This window comes from Pan paniscus, chromosome X (assembly GCF_029289425.2).
Source record: "Pan paniscus chromosome X, NHGRI_mPanPan1-v2.0_pri, whole genome shotgun sequence".
Lineage (NCBI taxonomy): Eukaryota > Metazoa > Chordata > Mammalia > Primates > Hominidae > Pan > Pan paniscus.
In genome coordinates, this window is record NC_073272.2 from 27428447 (window position 1) to 27450808 (window position 22362).

Consider the following 22362-nt stretch of genomic DNA (forward strand, 5'->3'; position numbering starts at 1 on the left):
AGTTAATGCTTAAAAAGTCCATCCTATGTAAGAGTTTATTTAGTGGACCCAAGGAGGTTTCATTACTTCTGGTAATTGGGAAGGATCCCATGGCCAGAAATGAAAATAAGTAGAATTGAATAAATGTGTAGAGTCAGGAGATAACATGTGGAGGTGGGTCTTGGCTTGCAACTTGGGATAGGCTTGAAGGGAAGGGTCATCTTTGTATGGACAAGGAGAAGAGTTGAGCACTCTGCACAAGGATGAAGAACAGATTAAGTGGAAGACTTCAAATTGATACTGAGGGTTTGTGTTACTTCTAGGTATGACACACACAGACACGTACACATGTATATATATGTTATATTTCTCTGTGTTTGTGTGTGCATACACATATATGCATACACACATATATCTATGTGTATATATATACATATATACACATATGTTTGTTGGTGCTGTCATACATGGAATTTTTACCGTTTGTATTTTATAACTGGTTACTGCTAGTATGAAGATAAACTATTAATTTTTATATGTTTATGATATAAATGATAGCATAACTCATTTTATTTTTTTTGTGTTTTCTGGGTAGAATATCCTGGAAATAAGTATAAATTTGTCTTCTTTCTCTTGGTTTACTTAAAATTATTTTGGTTTTTATTAAATAGATTTAACACAGTATTGACTTGATATTTATGTGGATATGCATGTAGTTTCTTATGGAAGAGAAATTTCATATTAAATAACTATTGAATTCCTGGAATAAAAGTTTGTTTTGGAGGATCTCTTAAAATGCTCATTTTAAGAAAGAGTGCATTTTAGATTTGATTTGCTAAAAACTTGCTGATAATTTTTATTGGATATATTATTGATTTGTGTGTGTGTATGTGTGTACATGCTACTATTGCAACGTTGTGGAATCAGAAATGTGTTAGACTCATAAGGTGAATTGAGAAGATTTGACTCCTTTTCTCTGATTGGATATAGTTGATACAGTATAGGAATTATCTGTCCCTTGTAATATAGAATGAACATAACTATAAAATTGTCTGATACAGGGCCAGGTTGTTGAAGTAATTCTTTGGCATTAAAATTGATTTAATTTTTTTGTTTTATAAGATCTCCTTTATTTTTCTTTTTAAAGAATATACTTTTTATTTTACCATTTTCTTTATCATTAGCAACCCCTTTCTTTCATGCACATTTTATTGTTCCATTTCTTGTTCCTTGAATGGACTTTTGGTCCTTTGTTTTTAATCATTTTTGTTTACTCATATGTGTATTTTCCTCTGAATTCGACTTTGGTTGCCGTCTATATAATGTGTGCTTTAATCTCATTAGCATTTCTAGCTAAAGAGACAGTGGCTTATTTTGATATTTTCTTTAACCCAAAGGTTATTTAGAAGAGTGCTTTAAATTTCCAAACACTAAGGGCTTCAAAATGGCTGAATAGATGCATCTGGTACTTGCCTCCTCCATGTAGAAGAACCAAAATAGTGAGTAGATAATCACACTTCAAGCAGATAATCTGAGAGAGAACACTTGAATTCAACAGAGAATTGATGGGAAACACTGAAAGCAAGGAAGGAGAGGGAAGTGAGGCAATCTGTTCAGCTGGGATTCACTGAGTGTCTGGAGAGGCTCCATAATAGAGGGGCATTGTAAGAGATCCCAAATGAGAGGTAAGTGAGAGAGCCCCCGGTATTGCCACAGACTCTTGTAATCTTAGTTATGGGAGAGGCCTTCAACCCTCATGGGCCCACAGTGTATCACAGAGCACTGTCTAGAGATCGCATAAAGGCATTGCTCCAGAGACAGAGCTCATGCTGACTCCCACAAACCTCCAAGTTCTAAGCAGCTGCTGCATAGCACCCTTTTGAGAGCCCAGTCCTCACCAGACTTGGGCCTGCCCTTGGGCTCAACAGCTCCTGCATCTTTATATCACTAGAGACCCATTGAAATTCCTCAGCCACAGCTGCCACCACTGAGGCCCACCGTGAGACAACTGACAGCAACTTTGCCCCTTAAGCAGAGGGGTGGCTTGGCTGCTCATTTTCACGCATGCCTAAGACAAATTGCACTGACTGCAACTGCTACCACTATGGGCTGCTGTGGTACCAAGGTATGAGCAAAGCTAATGTCCACCAGCCACTTGCATATGGCTGTTCTCACTGAAAGCAACCACAGCCTCATCAGTAATAGGGAAGCAGTTCAACCACTGCTACCCCAAAGGAGGATTCTGCTGGAGGTCTGCGACTCACCCTGCCCCTGCCTACAACAGCCAGCACTTGCATGCACCACGCTGAGGCCTGAGGGCCGGTCTGCCCAGCCAAGCTCCATCCTTCCTAAAACCAGAGTATGCCATCTAGGGGCCTAGGGATTGTCCAGCCTAGTAAACCACTGTTAGCACCTAAGCACTCCTCCCAGGGTCTGAGTTAGGGCCTACTCCACCTGATGCTACCAACACAGCACGCTCCCACCCACAGGTGCCAGCTGTAGGCCTGAGGACTGGCTCAGCAGCCCACTGCAGGTACTACCAACATGAGCACAGTCTGTGTAGATCCCAGAGGGTTGTTCCACCACTGCTACTGCCATTGCCCACACTATGCCCACTTCCCACTGGCTCATGAACCTGCCCACCCACTCAGCCAACCTCTGCCATTTCTAAAACCCAAGAAAGCCAGCTGAAGGGTCTGTAAATGTTCTTCATGGACCCGCCAAAAATGGTGCCAGTGTATACCACCCTGGGATCCAAGGACAGGCATGCTCAGCCCACCATTGCTACCACTGGGTCCAAAAACTGGCTCACCTGGTGCCCCAGTCCCCAATAAAACTTCACCACAGCCTCCACTAACAACTGAATCATAAGATATAGAGGAAATCAGATACCACTGATGCTGTTTACAGCCAAATAAATCATAAAGAGAATACCCTACTACATGCACCAAGAATCAAAGCCAAAGTCCCCTGCACAGCCAATACCATAGGTACGTCCTCAGGAAAAAATTCTCCCCTGTGAAGCCAAATTCAAAAAAATTGGAAGAAGCAACTGTTACACCAGATGTGCAGATATAAATGTAAGGACACAAGAAACATGAAAAAGCAAGGAAATATGAAACCTCCAAATAAATAATTTTGCAGCAAAAATATCAGTCAAGAAAAAATTTATAAAATCACAAAGAAAACTCAAAATATTGATACTAAAGAAGCTCAGTGAGATATAAGAGAATACCGAAAAACAATACAAATAATTCAGAAAAACAACTTAGGATATAAATGAGAAATTCACCAAAGAGATATCAGAAAAAAGAACCAAACAGGAACTCTGGAACTGAATAATTCATTTAATAAAATACAAAATATACTCAAAAAGTTCAACAATAGACTAGAAGCAGACTTCAAGCAGAAGAAAGAATTTAGGAACTTGAAGACAGGTCTTCTATAATAACCCAGACACAAAAAATAAAAAAGAATAAAAAAATGAACAAAGCCTATGTGACTTATGAGACACCATAAAGTGAGCAAATATTAAATATTTGGTGTCCCAGAAGGCAAAGAGAAAATGAAAGGTCAGGAAAATCTATTTTAAAAATAATAGATGAAAAATTTCCAAGTCTAGCAAGAGACTTAGACATCCAGATACAGAAGGGTCAAAGATCCCTAAGTAGATACAACTTTAAAAGGTACATTAAAAGGGCCCATTATAGCCCAACTGTCAAAAGTCAAGAGAAAGTGAAAATTCTAAACACAGTAAGAGAAAAGCATCTAGTCACTTGCGAAGGAACCACCATCAGACTAACAGCACGTTAGTCAGTAGAAAACTTACAGGGCAGAGGAGAATGGGATGATATATTCAAATGGCTGAAAGAAAAAAAACCTTCCAGACAAGGATACTATACATAGCAAAGTTATTAATAAATGAAGGAGAAATGAAGTATTTCCCATATAAGTAAAAGTTCAGGGAATTCATCACCACTAGATTGGCCCTATAAAAAATGCTTATGGGAGTCCTACACCTGGAAGTGAAAAAAATGATAGCTATGATACCATCATGAAAATACATAAAGCATAAAAGCTAGTGGTAGAGCAAAAACACAAGGAAGAGAAAAAACTCAAATGTTACCACTACAGGATACCACCAAACCACACTGATAAACAATAAGAGAGAAATAACGACCAAAAATACACAAAAAACAAATCAGTTAATGAAATGACAGGAATGAGCCTTCACATGTCAGTAATAACTTTGAAAATAAATTGATTAAATTCTCCACCTAAGAGATATAGAATGGCTGAATGCATCAAAATAATAACATGACCCAACAATACGCTGCTTATAAGAAACTCACCTTAACAGTAGACACATACAGACTGAAAGTAAAGGAGTGGAAAAAGATATTCTGTGCAAATGGAAATCAAAAGTGAGCAGGAGTAGCTGTATATGTATCAGATAAAACCGGCTTTAAGTGAAAAACAGTAAAAAGAAACAAGGTTTTTATGTAATGATAAAGTGATGAATTCAGCAAGAGGATATAACAGTTCTAAACATATATGCACCCAAAACTGTAGCATGCAGATATATAAAGCAGATGTTATTAGATCTAAAGAGAGAGAAAGACTTCAATATAAGAATAGTTTAAGACTTCAACACTCCACTCTCAGCATTAGGCAGATCATCTAAATAGAAAATTTACAGAGAAATGTAAGATTTAAACTGCACATTTGACAAATGGACCTAAAAGACATTTATAGAACATTTATCTAACAGCTGCAGAATATACATTCTTCTCATTAGCACATGGAACAGTCCCCAGAGTGGACAATATGTTAGAACACAAAAAAAGTCTCAATACTTTTTTAAAAAAATCAAAAGCATATCGAGTATCTTCTCAAACTACAATGGATAAAACTAGAAATTAATAACCTTTGGAAACTGTACAAATACATGGAAATTAAATAACATATCTTTGAATGATGATTGCGTCAAGGAAGAAACTAAGGCAGAAATAAAAAAATTCTTGAAACCAATAAAAATTAAAACACAATATACCAAAACATATGTGATACAGCAAAAGCAGTACTAAGAAGGAAGTTCGTAGAAATAAATGCCTACATCAAAAAAGTAGAAAGGTTTTGAACAATCTAATAATGCACATCAAGGAATGAGAAAAGCAAAAACAAACCAAAGCCAAAATTAGTAGCGGAAAAGAAATATTAGAGATCACAGCAGAACTAAACAAAGTGGAGACTAAGCAAAACAAAACAGAAAACAGGTGCAAGGGATCAATGAAACAAAAACCTGGTTTTTTGAAAAGATAAAAAAAATCAATAAACCACTAGCTAGACTAACGAAGGAAAAAAAGACAAATGACACAAATTAACAAAATCAGAAATGAAAAGGGAGATGTTACAACTAATACCATAGAAATATGAAAGATTATCAGAGACTACTATGAACTGTACACCAACCAGTTAGAAAACCTAGAGAAAAGGGGTAAATTCCTGGAAACATACAACCTACCAAGATTAAGAAAGAAATAAAATACTTGAACAGACCAATAATGAATATTGAGATTGAGTCGGTAATAAAATGTCTCCCAACAAAGAAAAGCCCAGGACCAGATGGAATCCAAACCGAATTCTAACAAACTTTCAAAGAAGTAACACAAATGATCTTCAAACCATTCCAAAAGATTGAAGAGAGGGAAATTTTTCCTAACTCATTCTATGAGGCCAGCATGAAACGTGCCAAAACCAGACAAAGATGCAACAACAACAATAACAACAAAACTACAGGGCAGTATCCCTAATAAACATGAATGTAAACATTCTCAGCAAAATTCTAGAAAACTGAATCCAACAGCGTATTAACAAAGGAATACACCATATTCAAGTGAGATTTATCCCAGAAATAAAAGGATGGTTGATGTATGCAAATCAATAAATGGGGATACATCATATCAACAGAATGAAGGACAGACCAGGTGCAGTAGCTCACACCTGTAATCCTAGCACTTTGGCCGAGGAAGGTGGATCGCTTGATCCCAGGAATTTGACCAGCCTGGGCGACTTGACAAAACCCCATCTTTACTAAAAAACAAAACAAAACAACAACAACAAACTCTGGGCGTGGTAGCAGGAGCTTGTGGTCCCAGCTACTCAGGAGGGCTGCTGTGGGAGGATTGCTTGAGCCCAGGAAGTTGAGACTGCAGTGACCTGTGATTCCGTGATTGTGCCACTGCACTCCAGCCTCAGTGACAGGAGTGAGGACCTGTATTGAAAAAACAAAAACATGCAAAACCAGAATGAAAGACAAATAATAAATGATCATCTCAATAGATGCAAAAAAACTATTTTATAAAATTCAACATCACTTTATGATAAAAACTCTCAATGAACTAGGCCTCGAAGAAACATACCTCAACATAATAAAGGCCATTTATGACAAACCCACAGCTCACATCATAGTGAATGGGGAAAAGCTGAAAACTTTTCTCCTAAGAACTAGAACCAGGCAAAGATGCCCACTTTTACCACTCTTCAACATAACACTGCAAGTCCTAGCCAAAGCAATCACGCAAAAGAAAGAAAAGCCTCCAAATTGGACAAGAAGACAATTGTTCCTGTTTGCTAATGATATCATCTTATACCCAGAAAAACCTAAAGACTCCACTAAAAAACTCTTAGATCTGATACAAAAATTCAGTAACATTGCAGATTACAAAATTAACTATAAAAATCAGTAGGGATTCCATATACCAATAATGAACTAACTGTGACAGAAATCAATAAGGCCATCCCATTTACAATAGTTACAAAAAATAAAATACCTAGGATTAAATTTAACCAAAGAGATGAAAGATCTCTACAAGGAAAACTGTAAAACACTTACAAAATAAATTGAAGAGGACACAAAAATGAAAAGATATTCCATAATAATGACTGGACGAATTAATATACTTAACATGGCCATCCTGCTTAGAGCAACCTACAGACTCAATGCAATCCCTATAAAAGTACTAATATCATTTTTCATAGAAATACAAAAAAAATTCCTAACATTTGTATGGAACCATAAAAGACCCTCAACAGCCAAAGCAATTCTGAGCAGAAAGCATGAAGCTGGAGCTATTACACTACCTGACTTCAAAACATATTACAAGGTAATATTAACCAAAAGAGCATGATATTGGTATAAAAACAGACAAATAAACCAATGGAACAGAATAGAGAATTCAAAAGTAAATTCATGTATTTACAACCAACTGATCTTCCACAAAGGCATGAAGAACATACATTGGGGAAATAATAGTCTCTTCAATAAATGATGCTGGGAAAATTGAATATCCATATGCAAAAGAATGAAACTGGATCCTTTATCTCTCACCATTTACAAAAATCAACTCAAGATGGATTAAATCTTAAATATATGACCTGAAGCTATAAAACTACTAGAAAAAACTTTTGGACAATACTTTAGGAAATTGGTCAAAATTTTATGGCTAAGACTTCAAAAGCACAGACAATAAAAAATTAGACACATGGGACTATATTAAATGAAAAATCTCTGCACAGAGAGGGTAGAAATCAACCAAGTGAAGACACAACCTGTTGGATGGGAGACAATATTTGAAACCACTCATCTGACAAGGGAATAAAATCTAGAATATACAATGAATTGAAACAACTCAATAGTAAGAAAACAAATACTACCATTACAAAGTGAGAAGATGATATGAATACATAATTCTCAGAAGAGATACAAATGGCCAACAGATACATGAAAAAATGCTCAACATCACTGATTATCAGGGAAATGCAAATCAAAACCACAATTAGATATCATCTTGCACCAGTTACAATGGCTATTATTAAAAAGACAATAGTGACAGATTCTAGCGAGGATGTGGAGAAAAGGGAACTCTTAGACTCTGTTGGTGGAAATGTAAATTAGTAAGCCACTATGGAAAACATAATGGAGATTTCTCAAAAAACTAAATGTAGAATTACCATTTGGCCCAGCATTCCCACTACTGGCTATTTATCTGAAGGAAAAGAAATCAACATATCAAAGATATGTCTGCACTTACGTGTTTATTGCAGCACTCTGCACAATAACAAATATATAAAATCAGCCTAAGTGTCCATTAATGGACAAATGAATAAAGAAAATGTGGTATATATACACAATGGAATACTATTTGGCCATAGAAAAAAATAAAATCATGTCATTTGCAACAACATGGATAAAACTCGAGGTTATTATGTTGAATGAAATAAGCCAGGCACAGAACGACAAGTATCACCTGTTCTTACTCATGTTAGTGAGTAAGTTCTTATTCCCTCATGTGTGGGAGCTTAAAAAGTTGATCTTATAGAGGTAGAGAGTACAATAGTAGGTACTAGAGGTTGGGAAGGGTGTGTGGGTAGGAAGGGGATGAAAAGAGGTTGGTCAAGGTACAAACATGGTTATATAGAAAGTATAAGTTTTAATGTTCAAGAGCAGAGTAGGGTGCCTATAGTTAGCATGAATGAATTATATATTTCAAAGTAGATAGAAGAGAGTACATGAAATGTTTTCAATGCTTAGTTATAATAAATACTCAAGGAGATGGATACCCCAAATACTCTGACTTGATTATTACACATTCTATGCATGTAACAAAATATCACATCTACTCTGTAAATATATAAAATATTATATATCAATTAAATTAAAAAATGTCAACATGTATAGACCTCTTTATCTTTTGTTTTGTGAATTTCTTGTTTTACTGCTTGCTCTTAGAGAATGAGTCCTGCATAGTTTCTACTTTTGTAAGGCTTTAGTGAGTTTTTGGTGATACAGTAAAATTTTGTAAACAATAACCGTTAATTTGACAATTTATGTTTTGAAGACTAAACCTTTTCAACATCTATTAAAACACCTATTCAAAAATACTTACACAAGAAGCCTATTTTGGTCACAAAGAATCTTGATTTTATTCTCTGATAGCAACTTATCTCCCTGTTATGTTTTCCTGTAGGCCATGGGAAAATTACATAAATTACAGATTTGTTTACCCTAAGTAACCAACACAGACCAGGTATATCCTGCCAAAAGCATTCCACACTCTGTTAGCATATACCATCAAAGTACAAGGAGATTTGGCCAGATTTTTTTGGTTTTTTTTTTCCCTAGGAAAATGGGGATGGGATTCAAACAAGCTATTTATATTTGCCTTCCTAATTGTTCAAAAACAATTTCAAATAAACAAAGGGGACATGTTTAAAATCTGGAAATAAAATTCTAAGTGTTTAAAAAAACAAGTTGAAAGCAGGAATAAAGGAAGAATGCAGACTACTAAGGATATGAATTCATTCTCAACAATGATAGAAAAGGTTAAAATACCTGTTCCTTCTAATCTCATTCTTTCTCTTACTCCCTGCTCTCATGCAACCGTGGCCTAATGTTTATTTTTTAAATATGCCAAGTTTATTCTCTACCTTAGACATTGCATTGCCTGGTCCCTCTAACTGAAACATTCTCCTCCAAAATCATCAGATATTTAATGTTTATTGTAAATGACAGTGTAATATATTAAGACTGCAGATTCTGAAGACAGATTGTGTGGGTTCAAAACCCACCTCCACCAATAATTTAGCCACATGTAAAATATGGCTACCTCCTACAGTTGCGAAAATTAAATGAGTCAACTCATAATATGTGGGTAATAATAATTATTAGTCATTGTTGTCATTCACGTCATCATTATTCGTTCATTATCTTTCTCATTCACTGTGTAATTTAAATATTCAAATATTTATATTTCTATGAATTATTTTCTATGTTTCTTCAATTTGAAAATTAACTGACCTCACTGTTGTCAGTGGTCACCAAATTGATGGGATATTGATGTCCATCACACTCACACAATTTCATTTTGTAATTGATGCATAATAGAGCTACACAGTTTTGGGGTATGTGTGATAATACGTTAATATAATTTTTAAAGATTAAATCAGTGTGCTTGGGATATATGTCACCTTAAATATTTTTCTTTCTTTATGTTTGATTCATTCAAATTCTTCTCCTAGCTGTTTTGAATTATACAAAATTATTGTAAACTATAGTCACCCTACTTACTTATTTAACACAAGGTCTTGTTCTATCAAACCTTATAATTGTACCCATTAATCAACTTGTCTTCATCCTTCCAACCCCACTACCCTTCTCAAACTCTGGTAACCACCAACTTACTTTCTACCTCCATGAGATCAGCATTTTTTAGTTCCCATGCATCACTGACAACATGTGATATTTGTTTTCCTTTGATTGTCTTATTTCACTTAATATAATGACCTCTAGTTCCATCTATGTTGCTGCAAATGACATGATTTCATTTTTTATGGCTGAATAATATTCCATTGCGTATATATGCCACACATTCTTTACCTGTTCATCTGCTGCTGGGAACTTAGATTGATACTGTATTTTGGCTATTATGAATAGTGGTGCAATAAACATGAGTGCATGTATCACACTGATGTCCTTTCTTTTGGATATATACCCAGTAGTAGAATTGCTGGATCATATGGTAGTTCTATTACAGTTTTTTGAGGCATCTCCATAACGTTCTCCATAGTGGCTTCCCTAATTTACATTCCCACCAACAGTGTACCAGGGTTCCCCTTTCTCTGCATCCTTGCCAGCATCCATTATTGCCCATCTTTTTCGTAAAAGCCATTTTAACTGGGGTGAGATGATATCTCATTGTATTATTTACATTTTTTGATGATTAGTGGTGTTGAGCATTTTTCCATAAACCTCTTGGCTATTTCTGTGTCTTCTTTTGAGAAATGTCTGTTCAGATAATCTACTCATTCTTTAATAGGATTATTAGATTTTTTCCTATAGGGTTGTTTGAGCTCCTTATATATTCTGGTTATTAATTTCTTGTCAGGTGGATAGTTTGCAAATACTTTCTTCCATTCTGTGGGTTGTCTCTTCACTTTGTTGATTGCTTCCTTTGCTGTGCAGAAGCTTTTAGCTTGATGTAATCACATTTGTCTATTTCTGCTTTGGTTGCCAGTGCTTCTGAGGTCTTTCTTTAAAAATATTTGCCCAGACCAATGTCCTAGAGCATTTTTCCAATGTTCTCTTCCAGCAGGTTCATGGTTTCAGACCTTAGATTTAAGTAATTTAATCTATTTTGATTTTATTTTGTATATGGTGAGAGATAGGGATCTGGTTTCATTCCTCTGCATATAATTATCCTGTCCTTCTCACACCATTTATTGAAGAGACTGGCCTTTCACCATTGCATGTTCTTGGCATCTTTGTTGAAGATCACTTAGCTGATCACAGTAAATATATGAATTTGTTTCTGAGTTCCCTATTTTGTTCCATTTGTCTATGTGTGTTTTATGCCAGTACCATGATTATACAGTTATTATAGCTTTGTAGTAATTGTGAAGTCATGTACTGTGATGCCTCCAGCTCTGTTCTTTTTGTTTAGGATTGCTTTGGTTGTTCAGGATCTTCTGTGGTCCCATATAAATTTTAGGATTTTTTTCCTATTACTGTGATGCTTGTCATTGGTAATTTGATAGGGATTGCACTGAATCTATACATTTATTCAGGTAGTATTGTCATTTTTAACAACATTAATTCTTACAGTCCATGAGCATGGAATATCTTTCAATTTTTGGGGGTGTCCTCTTCTATTTTTTTCATCAGTGTTTTATAGTTTTCCTTATGTAAATCTTTCACTTCCTTGGTTAAATTGATTTTGAGATATTTTATATTCATCATGGCTATTGTTAATGAGATTGCTTTCTTGATTTGTTTTTTAGATTATTCACTGTTGGCTTATAGAAGAGCTACTGATTTTTGTATGTTAATTTTGTATTCTGCAACCTTACTAAGTTCTTTTATCAGTTCTAACAGTTTTCGGGTGACATCATTAGGTTTTTTTAATGTAAGATCACATTATCTGCAAAAAAGGCTAATTTGACTTCTTCCTTTCCAATTTGAATGTCCTTTGTTTCCTTTTCTTGCCTAATTGCTCTGGCCAGGAACTCCAGTACTAATTGAATAAAAGTGGTGAAAACAGGCATTCTTGTCTTATTCCAGATCTTAGAGGGAAGACCTTAAATTTGTTCCCATTTAGTATGATGTTTTAGCTATCGGTTTGTTATATATGGCCTTCATTATGTTGAAGTATATTCTTTCTATGTCCAGTTTGTTGGGATTTTAATCATAGAGGGATGTAAAATTTTATTGAATTTTTGCCACCTATTGATATAATCAGGTGGTTTTTGTTCTTGGTTCTGTTAATGTGATATATCACATGTTTTTATTAGCATATGTTGAACCATCCTGGCATCCCTGGGATTAGTCCTACTTAATTATGATGAATGATCTTTTTAATGTGTTGTTGAATTTAGTTTTCAAGTGTTTTGTTAAAAAATGTTGCATCTATATTCATCAGTGATATTAGCCTGTATTTTTGTCATTGTTGTATTCTTGTCTGCTTTTGGTATCAGAATAATGCTGGCCTTGAGAAATAGGTCTGGAAATATTTCCTCCTCCTCAATTTTTTTGAAGAGTTTGAGTAGAATTGATATTAGCTCTTCTTTAAATGTTTGATAAAATTCAGTAATGAAGCCATAAATTCCTGGGCTTTTTTAAATGGGAAGCTTTTATTATACCTGTGACCTCGTTACTAGTTATTTGTTTATTGAGGTTTTCTGTTTCTTAATGGTTCACTCTTGACAGGCTGTATGCTTCCAGGAGTTTATGCATTTCTTTTTGGTTTTCTGACTTGGAGTATAGTTATTCATAATAGTCTGTAATGATTCTTCATATTTCTGTGGTCTCAGTTGTTATGTCTCCCTTTTTTTTCTGATTTGATTTCTTTGGGTATTCTGTTTCTTACTCTAGCTAAAGATTTGTTGATTTTATTTATCTTTTCAAAAAACCAACTTTTCATTTTATTGATTTTCTGTCTTGCTTTTTTAGTATCAATTTCATTTATTTCTGCTACTATTTTTATGTTTTCCTTCTACCAATTTTGGGTTTGGTTTGCTTTTGCTTTTATAATTCCTTGAGGTGCATCATTAGGTTATTTATTTGAAGTTTGCCTACTTTTTAAATATAAGCATTTATTTCTATAAACTTCCCTCTTAGTACTGCTTTTGCTGTATCTCATAGATTTTTGTTTATTGCATTTCAATGTTATTTTGTTTCAATAAATGTTTAGATTTCCTTATTAATATCTTCAATGACCCATCGGTCATTTAGGGTCTTTTTTTTTTTTTTTTTTAATTTCCATGTGTTTGTAAAGGTCTGAGGTTTCTCTTATTACTGATTTCTAGTGTTATTTCATTGTGGTCAAAAAAGATACTTGATATTATTTCTACTATTTTGAATTTGCTCGTACTGTTTTTGGCCTAAGAATTGGTCTATTCCTGAGAATGTTTCATGTGCTGATGAAGATTGTGGGCTGTGTGCAGTGGCTCATGCCTATAATTTCGGCACTTTGGGAGGCCTAGGCGGGCAGATCGCTTGAGCTCAGGAGTTGGAAACCAGCCTCGGCAACATGATAAAACCTCATCTCTACAAAATATACAAAAATTAGCTTGGCATGGTGTTGAGCACCTGTAGCCCCAGCTACTCAGGAGGCTGAGGTGGGAGAATTGCTTGAGCCTGGGAGGTGGAGGTTACGGTGAGCTGAAATAACACCATTACACTCCAGCCTGGGTGACAGAGTGACAGCCTGTCTCAAAAAAAAGAGAAGAAAAGATTGTATATTCTGCAGCAGTTGGATAAAATGTTCTGTAAATGTCAGTTATGCCTAGTAGGTCTAGTGTATAGCTTAACTCTGCTGTTTGTTTCTTGATTGTATTTTTTGTCTAAATGATCTGTTCAGTACTGAGAATGGTGTGTTAAAGTCTCCTGAATTACAGTCCATCTCTCTCTTTAGGTCTGTAAATTTTTGTTTTATATACTTGGGACCTCCAGTGTTGGGTGCATTGGTATAATTATTATATCCTGTTCCTGAATTGACCCATTTATCATTATACAGTGACCTTCTTTGTCTCTTTTTACAGTCTTTGATTTGTTCACTATTTTATATGATGTAAGTGTAGCGACTTCTGCTCTTTTTTGATTTCCAGTTACATGGAATATCATTCTCTTTTTTTTTTTTTTTTTTTTGAATTCAGTTCTTTATATAACGTCCCTTGTAAAAATGAAAGAATAAAAACCGAAAAAGAGGGGCAGGGTAAAATTTTTTTAAAAAAAGGAAAGGAAAGAGAGGAAAAGAAAATAAAATAAGACGATTCATTGCTTCTCCTCAGCAGCCTCCTTGGTGTCTTCCTTCACCGAGAGAGCTTCTAGCTTTTCCGCCACTTTTTCGGCATGATCGTTTTTGCCTGATCCTGCTTTCTTTTCTCTCTCTTCGATCTCTTTCCTGCATTCTTCAAACTTTGTTTTGAATTTCTGTGCATTCTCAGCATTCAGGAAGCGGATGGCCAGCAGCTCTGGCTTGGGGCACTCGTCGGCGAAGTCAGCGTGGGTGTTCCAGACCCAGGCACGGTCGCTACCTGCGTTGGGCTTCAGCTCCATCATCGGCGTGGTCTAGTGGTTGGCACAGATCTTCAGGGTCTTGTCCCTCTGCAGGAGGAGGCGGATGGCCCCTTTCTCCTTGTGCTTCAGGAGCTTGACGTCACCAGTGCCTCGCTCCTTCCATTCTGGGAGATCGTTCTCGGAGGCAAATCGCAACCATTTTGCCCGCATTTTAAAAAGTTCCTCTTCATCTTCTTCCAGCTTTTTAATTTCTTGCTCAGGAAGAGAAACTATTGGCTCAAACTGAGGGTCATGGTTCAACTCGTCTGTATTCTCAGTGGAAGTATCATGGTCCTCATGAGTGTCCTTGGTGGCCGCCATGGGGGCGCGACGGGGGCGGCGGCTCGGCTGGGTCGGTGGTCGCTGGCTCCGTCGTCGCTGGCTCCGCGGCCTCTCGGCGGCTACTCGTAGCTCCTTCCCTCCACGTCTGGCGGAATATCATTTTCTACCCCTTCACTTTCAGCCTAGTGTATCTTCATAGGTGAAGAGGGTTTCTGATAGGCAGCATGTAGTTGGATATAGTTAGGTATTGCTTCTCTATCCATTCAACCACTCTATGCCTTTTAATTGGAGACTCAACTCAATTTATATGCAGTGTTATTACTAATAGGGAATGTCTTATTACTGTCATTTTTTTTTTATCTTGTTGTTTTGTAACCTCCCTCACTCCCTCCCTTCCTTCCTTCTCTCTCTCCCTCCTTCTCTCTCTCTCTTTCTTTCTCTTGTCTTCTTTCTTCCTTGGTGGGTTAAGTGATTTTCTCTGGTAGTATATTTTAATTTGTTGCTTTTTATTTTTATTGAATCTATTTTAGATTTTTTCATTGTGGTTACCATGAGGCTTACAAAAAACATAGATGTAACAAGTTATTTTAATGAGATAAGAATTTATGTTAGATCACAAAGGAAATAATAGAAACAAAGAAAAAGGCTTCTACACATTAACTCCATCCACCCCACATTTTAAATTTTAGTTGTCTCTATTTACATGTATTTATATTACCTGTCTCTTAACAGGTTGATGTTGCTTTTTTTTTTATTTTTTGACAGACTTATATTTTGGCCTTCATAGTAGAGTTATGAGTGGATTGCACACCATAATTATAGTATTAGAGTATTCTCAGTTTGTCCATGTACTTAATTTTACCAGTGGGTTTTATACCTTCAGAGGGTATTTTTCCAAATTTGCATGCGTGCGTGTGTGCATGTGTGTGTGCGTTTCAGATCAAAGAACTTCCTTTAGCATTTCTAGTAAGATAGATCTTGTCATGAATTTTCTCAGCTTTTGTTTGTCTGAGAAAGACTTTATTTCTCCTTCATATTTGAAAGATAACTTTACTTGATAAAGAATTCTTATATGACAGTGTTTTCTTTTCTTTCAGCCCTCTGAGAATGCTGTTCCATTCCCTCCTGGCCTGTACGGTTTCTGTTGAGATGTCTACTGCCAGATGAATTGGAGATCCTTCATATTTTATTTGCTTCTTTTCTCTTGCTGATTTTAGAATTCTTTTTCCTTGACCTTAAAGTTTGAATATTATATGCCTTGGGTTAGTCTTACTTGGGCCTAATATCTTTGGTATTGTCTGACCTTCCTGTACCTGGATACTTATATCTTTCTCAAGCTTTGGAAAGTTTTCTTTTATTATTTATTTGAATAAGCTTTCTACCCCCTTGTTCTTGCTCAACTCCCTCTTAAACATCAATAATTCTTAGATTAGTTTTTTTGAGGTAATTTTCTGTGTATTGTAGGTGATTTTCATTTCATTTTTATTTTTTCTCCTCTATGTATTTTCAAGTAGTCTGTCTTCATGCTCTCTGATTGTTTCCTATGCTTGATCCACTTTGCTGTTGATTGAGAGCCTCTAATTTTTCAGTTCAGCAAATATATTTCTCAGTTCCAAGATTTCTGTTTGGTTTTTAAAAAATCATTTCGATCTCTTTGTTAAATTTCTCTGATTTGAGTTTTTAAAGAACTACTATTTTGAATTCTTGGTCAGAGAGTTCCCATATCACCATCTTATTAGGGTCTGTTACTTGTTCCTTGCTTTATCTGTTTGGGAAGATCATGGTTCCCTGTTTACTCTTGTTTCTTGTGGATGTACATCTATGTATTTGCCTTAGAGTATTAGTTATTCCAGTCGTCTCTTTCTGGCTTGTTTTTGTTTTTTTTTATTGGATATATTTGTTTAGAGGTTCTTTACTGCTAGGTTACTGATTCCTTTTCAGCTCTAGGTGGCACCTTAAGTCCAGGTTTGCCTCAACTCTAGTAAACAATTGGAGTATTTCCCTTCCCAAATGGCGGGGAGGTCCAAATGGGAATATCCTGTCAGTGTGGGAAGGCTGGCTATGGGTTCATGCCCAGGGGTCCTATGGGACAAATGTTACACAGCGTGGTGCTGCTGAAGAGCCACTCTGATTTAACATCTTTTGTGACAGAGTTATAGAAAGGAGTTTCCAGGGGTGGGGATAGTATTCCCACCCTTCCCTTGGTCTTTGCCAATCCTAAGGGGTATTTCTCCCTTCAGGCATTCATGATGCTTCCTGTGGGTTAAGACAGGGCCAGATCTACTGTCAGGGAACCCAAGACGCTGAGGAAGCTGTTTGCCTACCTTGATTTCACTTTTCCCAGTATATAAACATTGAGTTAAGGGAAAATTTTCTGAATGCTTGGTGCTGGGTAGAAGAGCGGAAGGGGTGTCACAGATGTGGAAGTCTGAGTATCTTATTGTCTGCTTGGAGTTTTTTTTAAACTTCTTTGTGGCCCCTGGAACTGTCTCATCTTCACATTTGAGTTCTGGGATATTTCTGGTAATAACCTCAGCACTGTATATTTGTTTATGGGTATATTTTGTTGAAAGGGAGGAAGTCAGCTTGCTTCTATATTGCCATTTTGGAACTGGAAGTTCCCACAATTTTATAACTTTGAGAATGGAAAACATTCTAAGACATGTTAATGACATTGCTTCAGAATGCTACATCAGCATATTCCTGGTTGTACCTGAACACGCGTTCAACTGTTTTATTTGGGGTTGCATGTCAACATTAATATGCTGTTACCTTAAGCTTGGTTTTCATTCTTAGTGGCAATGTTCCTTAACAAAAGACATATTGTATAGATTATTATAAGCTTCATTACACTCAACCCTGGCTGCTATTTATAATTTGGATCAACATTTATTGACTAATGTGGTCCAGTGGACTCATTTGAATTCAGTCAATATGATCAACCTGCTGTTAATCTCAATGGAAGTCAATAAATTTATATACAGACATTGAAGACTTATTAGATTGAAAGCTTTATGAAGCAATGCAAGGTAATATCTTCTTAGCTACATTAGTTCTGTCATTCACTTAACTTGGAGGTTCTGGCCTTGGGTAAGTAGAAGGTTGAAGCAGACTTAAGTAAAGTTTTAGAAATCAAGTCAAATTCAAAGATATTCTGGCAGGATTTTTGATATCAAGCATTGCAAGCCACAGAATGGATAAGTATCCACAGACCAGCATTTTAAAATAGTGGGGAGTTACACATACATTTTGGGAAAACTGACATAGTAAAGACATTCGCATTCAATTATATTTTTGTGCCTTTTTGTTTGCTTCTGATACTTGTTAATCACAATTTTTATTTTTGTTTCTCCTGAATCCACCTCCTTTATGCATTGTTTATGATTATGAATATGCATTCTTGCAAGCAGGGCTTTGTTATTTGAATAGTTTCATGCATTCAATATTAATAAAGAGTTGGTCTTTATTAGGTTTCTTTCCCTTTGCATCCCAGAAAATACTACTTTTTGTATTGTATTTGTTAAGAAACTAAAGGAAAAAAATGACCAGCAGTTAGACACTTCTCTGTAATTCTTTTTGATCATTTTACATTTATGCCTTATTTTTCAACTCTTTATATGATCTGAAATAGGATACAGACTTATTTCACTAACTTTGATTGTTGATGGTTTTGGGGGAAGGGTGTCACAGTTAACAAATGGCGTTTCTTTCAGTGCATTTTTTGATTTAGGAAAGGAAGTAAATCTTACCAGAATCAACTTAGAAATTTAAGTAAAGGCTTCATGTAAACTTGCAATGTTTCTGTAAAGTTCTACCTTCCATTTGACCAGTAATTCTTAACCAGGGGCAATTTTACTTCCCTAAGGGACATTTGACAGTATCTGGAGACATTTTTGGTTGACACAACTGATGTGTAGGGGTGAGGACATTACTGGCATCTAGTGGGTAGAGGTCACTAAACATCTTACAATACACAGGACAGCTCCCTACCACAGAGAGTTCTTGGGGCTCAAAATAGCAATAGTGCCAAATTAAGAAACCTTGCTGTAGAGGAGGTGCCACACCTTTGGCTTTAGTTCTAGTCATTCAGAAAGAGAACCCATGATTCATTTTCCCAGCTAACTCACATTATGCAACCCTGTTTTAAAATTCCAGTCTCTCTGTGTCAGATGCACAGCAGTAAGTCTGCTTCTCTGTACGAGGGAAATTGTTTTCTACTAACTGATGACCTCAGCTTAGCAGTTTCTTTTCCAGCACATCAAAGCTCACAGTCAGACTTGCTGCAGCAAGTACACTTTTGAGTAGCTTGATGACATATAAAGACCCTCTTTGGCATTCATACTGTGCTGCTCTATTGTTTACAGGCTAGCAGTAAATTATTTATGGATATTGCTAGAGATACGAGTCACTTGCTCTCTCCTTTTTAGCCCAAAAGCTATATTTTATCTGGTGGCAAGATTTTATGTGAAAATTATGCGGTGGTGGGCGGGGGGGAGCGGTTTATGTACTCTTTGCATTTGTGTGACAAGTTTTATGGTACCAGTCCCATCCGCTTTTTATTACTTTAAACCTGCTTTGGAAATTATTATTAATTACATCATGAACTCAGCAAATAGTATGTTTTTTTAGAATTCCCATTATAAATAATTTCAGAAAGGCTCTTCCTGAGTCAATTTAGAGAAATACTATCAGAAAAAAGTCATTTTGGTCCTAAAGCAAAGCAAAAAATCTTTAGGTCGCTTTGGAGCATTGATCTATAAATGGATATGTGTGTGTGTGTGTGTGTGTGCGCGCGCGTGTGTGTGTGTGTGTGAGAGAGAGAGAGAGAATCAGTTGAATGCCAAAGTAATCATTATAGGGTGTGCATTTATTTTTGCCAGCATCAGTGTACTTCAGGTTTTTTTTTTAGTATGCAAAACATTATTTCTGGTTGAGTTTACACTGACATATTTCCAACCACTGATTCTGATTTAGAGTTTTTTTCTTGTTCTCCATCTCTCCTCACACCCCCCAAGTGGTAACATTTTGTTCTTAAATTTATCAGGCATTTATGAAATTGACTATTTTCTAAAAAAACAGTAATACCAAAAGTATGTGTAGAAGGCAGTACTAGTCAGAATGCATAGCTCAACCCAGAACTCTACAGCTCTAATAGATTTTTGCCTTTATTAAGACTGATTAATTGTCAATCGTAAAATAAAAAAAATGAATTGTTAATGAATTAACAAGGGACAAACTATGGTATGTCAACAAAAATATTTTTTTCAGTGGATTTTGTTAGTAGACAGACACTTCATGCTGGTAGTTTAGGCTGTAAGGAAACTCTAAGAACTCATTAGAAGTAAAAGACAACAGATAGAGTCTACTTGGAATCAAGTCATTAGTCCCTGGTTATGATAAAACTATTGGTACCACGGCCAAAAAGAACTAAAGAAAAGTTAAACATAATAATATGATTTTTAATTGATTTATTTGTTTTATGGAGGCATCATATTGGGGACTTGAGATTTTCTAGTTTAGAGGTGGGATTAGTTAAAAACACAGCATGATTTTCTTTGGGTTTCTGCTATAGAAGGGTTTGTGAGGTTTATGAGAAAAGTTAGCTCATCTGGTATATTGCATCCTATAAGAATCTTGGTTCTTGCATGCAATTATATTTTATAGACTGAATTCTGTTCTTTTGTTTTTCTTCAACTTTTATTATAGATTCAGGGGGTACATGTGCAGGTTTATTTTCTGGGTATATTGTATGGTGCTGAGGTTTGGGGGACAAATGATCCTATCACCCAGGTATTAAGCATAGTACCCAATAGCTAGTTTTTCATCCCCTGCCCCCTCACTCCCTCCCCTGTCTAGTAGTCCCCAGTTTCTATTGTTGCCATCTTTATTGTCCGTGAGTACCCAATGTTTAGCTCTCACTTATGAGTAAGGATATGCAATGTTTGGTTTTCTGTCACTGCATTAATTTACTTGGTGTAATGGCCTCCAGCTCCATCCATGTTGCCACAAAGAACATGATTTCATTTTTTATGGCTGCATGGTAGTCCATGGTGTATATGTACAACATTCTCTTTATCCAGTCCACTGTTGATGGGCATCTAGATTGATTCCATGTCTTTGCTATTGTGAGTAGTGCTGTGATGAATATGCAAGTGCATGTGTCTTTTTGGTACAATGATTTGTGTTGTTTTGGATATATATCCAGTAATGGGATTGCTGGTTCAAATGATGGCTCTGTTTTAAAGAACTCTGTTATTGATGAGAAAATTAAATTAGCAGGTAAGGACTTTAAGAAAAAAAAATCACAGTCTCATGAAAATTGCATTTACAAATTTGCATAAATTTGTCCATACATAAAGTTGGTTGATATATGATTATAGGGCTCTAGGCCTGGGATCTTCAATCAAAAAGAAAAAAGCAAAACAAAGCAAATGAAATGAAAAAAACATACAACAACAATAAAATACTCAAGTTTAATATTTTGATATATTCAGTAACGTTGGTTTGACCATATACCCTGGTTTATGACTGTTAATTATTTTTTGTATTCCTTTTTAATATCAATAATATTCTTGTTTGCTTAATGTTTTCCAAGTTCATCTATGTTGTGGCAAATGGCAGAATCTCCATTTTTAAGGCTGAATAATATTCTATTCAATACATGCATATGCCACCGTTTCTTTATCCGTTCATCTGTTAATGGACACATAGGTCGTTTCCAGATCTTCGCTATTGTGAATAATGCTGCAGTGAACATAGAAGTGCAGATATCTTTTTGAAGTCGGGATTTAATTTCCTTTGGGTATATACCCAGAAGAGGAATTGCTGGGTCATATGATAGTTCTTTTTTTTTTTCTTTTGAAAAGCAGTAGTCAGGTTTAATAGCAGATTAACACAAATGTATCCGTTTTCTATAGTTACCATAGCACATTACCACCAGTTTTCTGGCTTAAAATAGTTTTGTTTTTAATTTCATTAGGAATCTCCATACTGTTTTCCATAATGGCTGCACAAGTCCACATTTCCACCAACAATGTACAAGGGTTTCCTTTTTGCCACACCCTTGCCAACATTTGTTGTCAATCTTTTTTTTTTTTTTTTTAAAAAAAGGCAGATATACAGAGAAAGAGAATAAAACAGTGGGTACCAAAGGTAGAGGCAGGGGGGGATGTAGGTCAGAGGATGCAAATTGAGGATCAAATATGTGGGATGAACAAATCTAGAGATCTAATGTACAACAACATGAAGGACTATAGTTAATACAAAGGTACTGCATTGAGGATTTCTGCTAAATGATTAGATTTTAGCTGCTTTTGCTACATAGAAAAATTGGTAACTGTGAAATGTTGGATATGTTAACTTGCTTCACCACAGTAACCATTTTGCTATCTGTATCTATCCCATAACATCATGTTATATACCTTAATTATGCACAATATTATTAATTTTTTAAAATGTTCTTGTTTGGATGAAAAAGTATATAGTTA

The 22362-nt window shown here is 35.8% G+C and overlaps 1 pseudogene; it reads right to left on the bottom strand.

The window, feature by feature from the left end:
• Positions 1-14294: 14294 nt before the first annotated feature.
• LOC100968610 (ran-specific GTPase-activating protein-like) lies at positions 14295-15061 on the bottom strand (annotated as a pseudogene).
• Positions 15062-22362: the final 7301 nt, after the last annotated feature.